Here is a 10747-nt window from a genome sequence, read left to right on the forward strand (position 1 = left end):
TTGTAAACACAGATGGTCTAACATATCATGTCATGCTGCTGCCCTTGTGTTGGAACAGGGCTAAATCTTGTATTGAGAATGAGGATTTTATGTCAAACAAAGCACTTAATTAAGAACAGATTTCAATATTTAATGACTACACAGTAGCTTATTAAAATGTTTGCACTAGTGTTTACGATGTTTGGTGGATTAAATACCAATATATTTGTTAACTGTAGAACAACTTGCGTTGCTATTGCAAAATCGAAGTCTTACCCCTGTGATGCTGCAGAGGCTCCCTAGCCTAGAAAAATAGATTTAATCTCTGTGCCTCTGGGACAATGTCTGGAGAACACAGCATGATTTGGGAAGCAGGTTACAGTCAGAAGGTACAAGGAGAATCTGAATGGGTGATTTGGTAATCTTTCTTGTAGAACTGCTACATTCCTAATTCAGAAACAACTGGGTAAAATATCTATGCTTCCAGCCTAGCAGAGCATCATCTTCACTCGTTAGCATTTGGAGGGTTTAAAAAAAAATCAGTAGAGATTCCCACAGCCACACTAGGATGTACATATGTTCACAATCTACCCCAGTTTCTTCCATGAAATCATAGGTTGAAACCATGGGTAGGGTTTTTTTCCTGAGTTTAAGGTGTGAAGCTTATGAAGTTTGTTACATCTCAAACTGAAGTGCACAGCTGTAAATGAAATAGATGGATTTTCAATTTAAATAGTGGCCTTTTAACTTAAGCCATCGAAGAACCCACTGAGTCTCCCTCTTTTAAACTGTGGGCAAGAGAGCCATTTCCTTCTCCTGCAATGCATACCTTGTCTTGGTGTTTGGTGAAGATTCCCTACTGTTTTCATGCCGTTGGCTTGTTAAGTGATAAAAATAGAAGACCACAATATGTCTCCTCTTTCCAGGATGAAAATGTTTCAACATTTATTTTCTTTTCTAGCAGCTAATTTAAAAATTATAAACAAACATCTCATCACTCTTTTCCTTTGGGACCTTTTTCTCCAGATGAAAGAAAAAATTTCACCATTCAGTTCCCTAAACGATGCTTCTTCTGAGGAAGTCATCGTGGCTTCAAACCCTCACATATGGTATTGTACAGACATGCTTAGTGCTATGGTCCTGTGAGAGATGTTAGCAATTTATACTTCCATCTGCAATAAGTTATGACCACCTGCATCAGCTCAACCATGCTGCTAATGTGCGAGCCCTCCTCCATTCCAGCTGCCTTCCCAGATTATCATTTATGGAGGGAGTCTAGTGCCTTTAGAGATGGTAGTCAGGCTGTTACTCATGACCTTCCATGAAAAATGTGATTAATCAAGGGTACCATCCACCCCAGCAGAATGGGTGAGTTAACCTTTGGGGAAAAAACATGATCTGTTGGTGATTAATTTGAAACGAAGAAGAATCAATGTTCGACTTCTTATGGGCTATTCAGAGAGCTCTGCACAATGTCATGGTTCCTCTTGTACTGTGAATTTTTGCATGCTCTGATGGTAGAGTTGCTGGATGGGGCCTTTGTCAACTAATTTATAGTAATCACTTGTGCATATTGCTAATTAAGTCTAAGTTAAATTTTCATTTGAAACAATTGAAAATGTGCTTGCAGCTTTTTGCCACAAAATGTTAAGATATAACATAAATTTTTTAAATTTCTACAGCAAGGAGTTAAAAATCTGATGGTTTTGGACAGCAGCAAAATTTCATCATTGAATTAACTAATGTTTATCAAATCTAGCAATACTACTTACACTACTTTACTCCTTATAGCATAGATTTTTTCAGTTCCTATTTTCTGGAGTTAGATCTGGCTCTGTATATTTGATTCTTCCCTCTGTCTCATATTCAAAGAGGTAAAAGACATTTTTGCTGCTCAGTGCAAAAATCCTATTTCTTGCATTTCCATTATGTTTTCCATACAGGAATCTCAAAGACCTTTGATATTAGTGATGCAGCTTTGCGGCAGCCTTAGAGACAGGCAGCATCATGATCAGTGTCTGAACAATAAGATAAGTCGGGCAAAGAGAATTTGAATAACTTAACTAAGCAGATGAATAAGCTTGTGGCATAGCCAGGAAGAGAATGCAGAGCTATTCTTTCCAGAGGAGATCTCTTAATTTTTAATTTTATTTTTTCTCCAACAAATAATTCCCCAAGTGATGTAATTTCAGTCATTCTGAAATGATTTGTGAGTTTAACTAGAGTTTATGCAATGGTTTTATCTAAAAGTGTTTTGTGGTGGGGTTTTTTTGGTTTTTTTTGTTTTCTTTTTTTTTTAAAAAGGGCTTGATTCCTGACTGCTGAAATGAACATTTTCACTTCTGTATTTAGAATTATTTTTCAGTGTGCCCACCTTGGAGAAGGTAAGGCCTATCCTGCCTCTTCATGTAAGCAGGTGGGAATGAGGGCTGTGGAGCCTAGTGTGCAGTACGCTGCAGGGCGGGAGAAGGGCGCAGGCCTGCAGGGCTGCAGGCAGGGTTCCTGGACTCTCAGGCAGGCAGTGCAAATGAATCTTGCTGTTTCACTCTTGCACTATTACATAGAAGTATGACAGATTTTTTTTTGTTTTAATCCTTTTCTGCTTCTATTTTCTAAAAAGACTTTAGGTCTGAATAGGCTCGCTTTGAAATAACCCTAATGAAGCAGTTAGGCTAAGCATTAGAAACCTGGAGAGAAGTGTTTAAATTCTATCAAGTGGAGGAGAAAAGGAAATACAGATTTTTGGTTGACCAAAAAATGACATTAATTTTGTTAACTGAATGCAATTTTCAGTTTGATTGCTTACAAAAATTGTTTAAGCAATTTTGCTGCTAAGATTGTCATATGTATTTTCCTCTATGAAAACGCTCAGTTTCCTTACAGCTTCAACTGGTTGACTTATTCTTAGGAGCATATGTAGGGTATAGTAAGTTGTTTTTTTATTATTTCTAAAAGACAAAAGCAAAACATTTTTTTACTTCTATCTCCTCATTGGGCCAGATTATTCCACAAAAGAATGAGTCACTGTTGTTTCTGGGTACATCTGTAAGGATGAAACAGGTCTTGCATTTCACCTTCATCTGGGCTGATACTTCCTCTCCTTGGAATCTTGAATCATTTTTCAAAAACAGAGTTGTAGATAATGCTTTGTAGATAACCTAAACCAAGATATTTAGGAGATTGCTTTGAGTTTAACTCTGTTAAAATGAATGAGGGAACAGCATGTTCGTTCTATTGTCCTACAGATATTTGGTGTATTGTATAAGTCGTAGAACTGGAAGCAAATTCATGAAGTTTCACTGTCCGTTTATCCCTCATGGTATAGATAATCATTATAGTAATTAAATATTTTCCCTATTTATACCAGTCCTGTTGTGAGATCTCAGCTTGAATTCCAGACCTCGCAGATTAGTCCAAGGTTTCTGAGGTATGCATGAATTACTTTAGAGGTCTAATTATTTTTCCTGCTCAAATAGTAGAACATACTGCAGTGCTAAAATTGGGGCGCAATTCACAGCAGATAATTTAACAGATTTTTACCCCTTTCTCTGTTTAAATATTTTCAGCATCTTTTTCTGCAATTTGCTTGCCTACTTTTTCATATTATGTAGTTATTTCTGTGTGAACAAATCCAGGCCAGCTGATTTTCAACAATCTGCTCCATGTAGATCACTTTCATGTTGGGTTTTTAACCAAGACTGCCTGTCAATCTGCTCTTTTCTAATTCTAATGCAGCATTGTAAATTCTTTAGTACAGGGGATTCGTTCTAAGGGAGAAATAATGACAGAAAGAAAAAGCAGATGAAATCTTAAGATTTCTCCCTGGCCCTGTCATAAGAAAAAGCATTGGACATAGGGACCCAGTATTCAAAATTTCTTGATCCTTTTATGACCCACAGAGAAAGGTGTAATTTAGGCTTACTAGCTTTCAGGAAACGTGAGATCCCTTTCTCTGCTATCATGTTTATGCCATCTGATTGTATGTGCATTCATTCACATGATCCTCTTTGGAAGATATTTTTAGATCTTTGGCTGGTTTATTTAATTCCCCTGGGTGCCTGAGCTTTGAATGTAGGTATAATTTTGGTAATCTCTGTAGCCCCAGATCAGCAGCCCAAGCCATTTCATATAGATGCCTTTTTGAATGCTGCCTTCTTGAGATCAGCCACATATTTTTAAATGTCTTTTTCCCATCTCAAACTGAATAAAACTGTTTTCTTGGGCCCATGAGAAACCTTAAATAAAATCACTGACCTTCTTATTTGTAGACTGTGTTGTAGTGCTTGTATTTGGCATAGTAGTTCCTTTAATGCTTTTGAGAATATTTGCATTCTCGTGTTTTTTTTGTGAGGACAGTTCTTACAAAAGCTAAAAATGACCAGCACTAAAGGGAGATAGCGGCAATAAAATGATAAATTCAGAGTGTGTAACAGTATTGTTTTGGCTAAAGAATTTTGAGATAATCTAAACTTTAAATTATGCTTGAGGGCCACATCTTTTGTTAGTTGAAATCTTGGCACTGAAAACAAACCAGGTAGTCGCAAGCTGAAGAGTATGAACAGAGGAAAGAAATAACTGAGTTGTGAAAGGTCTTGGAAGGAGGTTAGATGTTAGGTATAAGGGCTTAGGACAGTGATGAATGAGATTTAGCAGGTGTCAAAAGGTGGTGGGCTATATTTATTGAATGGGTATTCAACATGTTCTACAGTATGGTCATGTCAGTAACTGCTTGAGGTGCTACTTGACAAGGAAACACTGGGGAAAACGCAAATGTCACCATTTCTATGCTGTGATTCTGAAGTCTTTTGTGGTTCAGAGGTTCATAGGTTGGGAAATAACTTGGGAGAAGTTTTTTGGACAGTTTACTAGGAATCTCTTTTTACATGCACAGAATCCTAGTGTGAATCACAGAGATTTTTTTTGACTAACCCACAGAAACCAGATCAGTAGTTAGAGAAAAAGTGGATGAGTATTATGTTTCTATCGCTTTGATAACAACAATGATTGTTTATCTTGCCTCAAGTGGCTTGCAATTTAAATATATTATCCAGAGAAGTTTTGTTTTGATTTTGTAGAGCAGAAATAGATGTTCAGTATGAGGGGATTTGCATTTAAAGTTCATGCAGAAAAGTGGTGGCACAGCTGGGAGCTAAACTCTGAGCTCCTCATTCTTAGACTAGAGTCTTAACTGCAAGACTATTCTCCCTGTGTTTACAGATCCTTCACTGATGCAGATAAATGTTATGGTATCAAATACAATTCAGCTGATTTACATCAATAGGGAACTGACCTTTTATAAGAAGATGACAGAACTTCAGAGTTTGATTATCCATTTGAAATCTATTTTGATTTCTCAGTACAAGGACTATAATCCAGAAGAGAGCATGCCTATTGCAGATTAAAATTCATCTTGCTTCATTCTATATCTGTTCTATCTTGTAATAAGGTTACACAGAGAGAAGGGTTGTTTTTTTTTTTTTTATAATCATATAACAGTCTGTTAGGTATTTGGATTCCATGACTGTGCTGTACGATACTGGCATCTGTTAACCCTGTTAAGCTTGTTTCTTACAGAAAGGCACACTAGATATGATTATGGGCTGGGGGAAGAAAATGAACAACAATGCTGCAAAGTTAATTGCAGAACTATGCTCACTGAATAGAATTGATAATGAAAAACACGACATGGAAAGAAAAGTTAATGAAGAGAAGGATGATAGCAGAATGACATTTAAGAGGAGGTGAGATTTGGATTTGATCTTTATGGTTAAGAATCAGTTGCTGTTACTTATCATGATTCAATAATATTGAGGTTCAACTACACGGGAGCTTCCTCATCTTTGAAAATGCTGCAAATAAACCTGAACTAGAGGGACTGCCATACCTATTTTGGAATCTTTTGTAATGCATATAATTTAACATTTTAGAGTGGTAGTCAGGAAAGGATCTGACTGAATTGTGGGGTGGGAGAAGGCCTTTCTTTTTTTTTTTTTTTCTTAATTTCTTTTTTGGTTGTTAATAATGATCACCAGCCATGTGCCATTTCTGGTGAACTCTCTTAATTCTTTCTCTTCTGGGAGCAATATTTTTTGCGGCATTTTGACATGTTTAGCTGATTCTTCACCCGACATTTCATTAACTCATTGGTCTTGATTTTTCCTTACAGGGATGAAAATTGAGAACAGCATATTGGTGTGTAGCTAGTGTGAGTGAGACCAGGTTTGAATTCAGTGACAGAATCCTCCCTCCCACCAGCCTACTGCTCAAAACATGCTAACGTCTCTTCTGGGATTCTGAGACTGCAGCTAGAGGTTGGCTAATAATACAACCTACGTAGTCTTCACCCTTGTGCTAAACGACTGCTATTCGAGCACAAGCTCTTGCAGAAGAAAGTGGTAAACCTGATTGGGGAATGCATTTGGCTTAAAAAGAAACTGGCAAACACCCTTACTTTATTTTTCAGCTAAATAATTTTAAGTTCTGGCTTGTTGGATGCCTGCCAAATGCTTATATTGCTGTCATGCAATGGGTAAGAGCTGGCAGCAGGGATGTGAGATTGTCATTATTTTACTCTAGCACTGCTCTGAAAAAGTTATTGTGAAAAGGCAGGAGATGTCTTGAGATGTTTTGCCTGTATTGCTACTGCTAGGTACTAAGACAAGCCTGCAGTTCTTTAAACTAAGTGGAAAGTGCTTCCCCGGTCTGGAAACCTCAGAAATCTTTCTTCTTCCTGGTTATGAAATTATTAAGAAGAAAAATAAAATTGAATTTTTGTCTGTCGTGGTTTAACCCGGCTGGCAACTAAGCACCACGCACCCGCTCTCTCACTCCCCCCCTCCCTCAGTGCGATGGGGGAGAGAATTGGGAAGAAAATAAAAGGTTAGAGCCGAGGGCTGAGATAAAGACAGTTTAATAAGAGAAAATAATAGTAATAATGAGAATGATAACAGAATATACAGAATATACAAAATGAATGATGCACAATGCAATTGCTCACCACCCGCTGACCGATGCCCAGCACGTCCCGAGCCACGAGCAGTCTCCCCGCAACCGACCGACCGACTAACCCCCCCCAGCATGACGTTATATGGTATCGCTGTGCTCCCTCCCAGCTTGTTATGCACCTGGCCGAGCAGGAGAAGCTCAAAAAGTCCTTGAGTAGTCTGAGCACTACTTGGCAACAGCTGAAAACATCAGTGTGTTATCAACATTCTTCTGGTACTAAATCCAAAACACAGCACTATGCTAGCTACTATGAAGAAAATTAGCTCTATCCCAGCCGAAACCAGGCCATTATCCACCCCTTATTCTATACCATTTACGTCATGCTTAGGTCCTACCCTTACAATACATTCCAATTAATCACCACCACTTTCCCATTTTTTTGATATATACATATATATACACACAACACAGATATCATTCCCTTAGTCTATGGGCCATCCCTCTAAAATGTCCATTGGGTTCATTTAGTCCACGGTTTTGGACTCCATCTGTCATAACAGTCTTTCAGGGCAGGAGAGATGGGGTCTGGTGTTGGGTTGTTGCATGATGAAGTCAGTTCTGGTTCCATCTGCTGCACTTCCTCAGTTTCTTCAACATTCATTCTTCTTAATCTGGGCGATTCTTACTGCTATACCATTGATAGGATATACAGCAATAGTAAAAATGATGACATACTATATTATACAGCCATTAACATTATACAGTTCAGTTCATTGGCTATTTTCACCCAAAATCAAATCCCTTTGAGGTACACATCGGACTTCCCCGTCCTTCCGCATCACCCACCAAGTAGAACCAGGTCCTTGAGCAAAAGCAATCCCACGGATGGGTTTGCCTTTACCTGAGGCAGGAGTAACCCAGACTGTCTTCCCCAGCATATTTTTTACATGCACTACAGGGACTTTATCCCCTTCTACAGTACGTAAGAGGTTTGATTGGGCAGGGCCAGCTCGGTTGGCAGATCCTCTAGTGTTGACTAACCAGGTAGCTTTTGCTAGATGTGTATCCCAGTGTTTGAATGTTCCACCACCCATTGCTTTCAGCATAGTCTTTAACAGTCCGTTGTATCGTTCAATTTTCCCAGAGGCTGGTGCATGATAGGGGATGTGATAGACCCACTCAATGCCATGCTCTTTGGCCCATTTGTCTATGAGGCTGTTTCGGAAATGAGTTCCATTGTCTGACTCAATTCTTTCTGGGGTGCCATGTCGCCATAGGACTTGCTTTTCAAGGCCTAGGATAGTGTTCCGAGCAGTGGCATGGGGCACAGGGTATGTTTCCAACCATCCGGTGGTCGCTTCCACCATGGTGAGCACATAGCGCTTGCCATGGCGGGTTTGTGGGAGTGTGATATAATCAATCTGCCAAGCCTCCCCATATTTGTATTTCAGCCACCATCCTCCATACCAAAGAGGCTTTAACCGCTTGGCTTGTTTGATCGCAGCACATGTTTCACATTCATGGATAACCTGTGCAATAGCGTCCATAGTTAAGTCCACCCCTCGATCACGAGCCCATCTGTATGTTGCATCTCTTCCTTGATGACCTGAGGTGTCATGGGCCCACCGAGCTAGAAACAATTCACCCTTATGTTGCCAGTCCAGATCTACCGGAGCCACTTCAATCTTAGCAGCCTGATCTGCCTGCTGGTTGTTTTGATGTTCTTCAGAGGCCCGACTCTTGGGTACATGAGCATCTACATGACGCACTTTTACAACCAGGTTCTCTACCCGGGCAGCAATATCTTGCCACAGTGCGGCAGCCCAGATGGGTTTGCCTCTGCGCTGCCAGTTGCTCTGCTTCCATTGCTGCAACCACCCCCACAGGGCATTTGCCACCATCCATGAGTCAGTATAGAGATAGAGCACTGGCCATTTTTCTCTTTCAGCAATATCTAAAGCCAGCTGGATGGCTTTCACCTCTGCAAACTGACTTGATTCACCTTCTCCTTCAGCAGTCTCTGCAACTTGTCTTGTAGGACTCCATACAGCAGCTTTCCACCTTCGATGCTTTCCCACAAGACGGCATGATCCATCAGTGAACAGGGCATATTGCTTCTCATTTTCTGGCAATTTATTGTACAGCGGGGCTTCTTCAGCACGTACCACCTCCTCCTCTGGTGATAGTCCAAAATCTTTGCCTTCTGGCCAGTCCATGATCACTTCCAAGATTCCTGGGCGACTGAGGTTTCCTATTCGAGCCCGTTGTGTAATCAGTGCGACCCACTTACTCCACGTAGCATCAGTTGCGTGATGTGTAGAGGGGACCTTCCCTTTGAACATCCAGCCCAGCACCGGCAGTCGGGGTGCCAACAGGAGCTGTGCTTCAGTACCAATGACTTCAGAAGCAGCTCGAACCCCTTCATATGCTGCTAATATCTCTTTCTCAGTTGGAGTATAGTTGGCTTCAGATCCTCTGTATCCTCGACTCCAAAAGCCTAGTGGTCGGCCTCGAGTCTCTCCAGGTGCTTTCTGCCAGAGGCTCCAGGTAGGGCCGTTCTCTCCGGCTGCGGTGTAGAGCACATTCTTTACATCTTGCCCTGCCCGGACCGGCCCAAGGGCTACTGCATGCACTATCTCCCGTTTAATTTGTTCAAAGGCTTGTCGTTGTTCAGGGCCCCATTTGAAATCATTCTTCTTCCGGGTCACTTGGTAGAGAGGGCTTACAATCTGGCTGTAATTTGGAATATGCATTCTCCAAAAACCCACAACGCCCAAGAAAGCTTGTGTTTCCTTTTTGCTAGTTGGTGGAGACATAGCTGTTATTTTGTTGATCACATCCATTGGAATCTGACGACGTCCATCTTGCCATTTGATTCCTAAAAACTGGATCTCCTGTGCAGGTCCCTTGACCTTACTTTGTTTAATGGCAAAACCGGCCTTCAGAAGGATTTGGACTATTTTCTTCCCTTTCTCAAAAACTTCTTCTGCTGTATTGCCCCATACAATGATGTCATCAATGTATTGCAGGTGCTCTGGAGCCTCACCCTGTTCCAGTGCAGTCTGGATCAGTCCATGGCAAATGGTAGGGCTGTGTTTCCACCCCTGGGGCAGTCGATTCCAGGTATACTGGATGCCCCTCCAAGTGAAAGCAAACTGTGGCCTGCACTCTGCTGCCAAAGGGATTGAAAAGAAAGCATTTGCAATATCAATTGTGGCATACCACTTGGCTGCCTTTGACTCCAGTTCGTACTGAAGTTCTAACATGTCCGGCACGGCAGCACTCAGTGGTGGTGTAACTTCATTCAGGCCACGATAGTCTACTGTCAGTCTCCACTCTCCATCAGACTTTCTCACTGGCCATATGGGACTGTTAAAGGGTGATCGAGTCTTGCTGATCACTCCTTGGCTCTCCAGTCGACGAATCAGCTTATGGATGGGAATCAGGGAGTCTCGGTTGGTGCGATATTGCCTCCTGTGCACTGTTGTAGTGGCAATCGGCACTTGTTGTTCTTCAACACTCAACAACCCCACAACCGAAGGGTCCTTTGAGAGACCAGGCAAGGTAGACAGCTGCTTAATTTCTTCTGCCTCCAGTGCAGCTATACCAAAAGCCCACCGGTACCCTTTTGGGTCCTTGAAATACCCTCTCCGGAGGTAGTCTATGCCAAGGATGCACGGAGCATCTGGCCCAGTCACAATGCGGTGCTTTTGCCACTCATTCCCGGTTAGGCTCACTTCGGCCTCCAATACAGTCAGCTCCTGAGATCCCCCTGTCACTCCAGAAATACAAATGGATTCTGCCCCTATATGGCTTGATGGCA

This window comes from Egretta garzetta, unplaced genomic scaffold (assembly GCF_000687185.1).
Source record: "Egretta garzetta isolate BGI_Z169 unplaced genomic scaffold, ASM68718v1 scaffold161, whole genome shotgun sequence".
NCBI lineage: Eukaryota > Metazoa > Chordata > Aves > Pelecaniformes > Ardeidae > Egretta > Egretta garzetta.